An 830-nucleotide genomic window follows, 5' to 3' on the forward strand; every position below is an offset into this window, starting at 1 on the left:
AGCGGGGCTCACGTGCCGGCGAGTGCCGCGCCGGCCGGGAGGAAAGCTGCTGCCGCAGGTCCTCTTCGCGCCGGCGGCCATCGGGGGAGGGGTGGGGAGGTTCACGGCGGTCGTCGGCCCGGCGTTTGGGGCGACCCGCCTCGTCCCCCCATTCCCGCGGCATGGGAGTCGCGGTGGGGAACGGGGGCGGAGGGGGATCGGTGACGTCGGCGAGGCGGTCAGGAAGCGGGGCGGCGACCGAGGGGGCAGGAGCGAGAGCTGGCGGCGCGGGGGTGGGGAGAAGTGGAGGGCGTGGCAACCCTAGCGGGAGCCAAAGTGACTGGCGTGGGGGGCCGTGGTAGGCCAGGCGGGGCCCAGCCGGCCTGCCGGGGCGGCCCGCCCGAGTCACCGCAGGCACCAGCCCACAGGCCGCTCCAGCCGCCACCGGCCCAGGAAGGGGCCCAGGAGCCGGGTCCGCGGGCCGGCCCAGCACCAGCGCGGCCCGAAACGACCGTCTGGGGGTTACCAGCCGGGGCACTAGGGTTTCCCCTAGCACCACCGCGGCGGCCGCCGGCGGGGGCGTTCGGGGGCGGCGAGGGGGAGGCGGGCCGGAGGGGCGACCGAGGGGGAGGGGGCCGGCGGGCCGGCCGGAGGGGAGGAATGGGCGGTAAGGATTGCGCCCGGAAGAGGCCGAAGCGCACGCCGGCGAGGGCGCAGAGGGCGGACCGGCCGGGGCATTTGGAGGCGGGGCCTGGAGGAGGCCGGCGGTGGGCGAAGACCTCCAGGAGGCACGGGCGGCACCCCGGTCGGCGCGGCCGGCAACGCCCCAGCTGCCAGCGCGGCGCCGCCGG

This window comes from Triticum aestivum, chromosome 7A, assembly GCF_018294505.1.
Source record: "Triticum aestivum cultivar Chinese Spring chromosome 7A, IWGSC CS RefSeq v2.1, whole genome shotgun sequence".
Lineage (NCBI taxonomy): Eukaryota > Viridiplantae > Streptophyta > Magnoliopsida > Poales > Poaceae > Triticum > Triticum aestivum.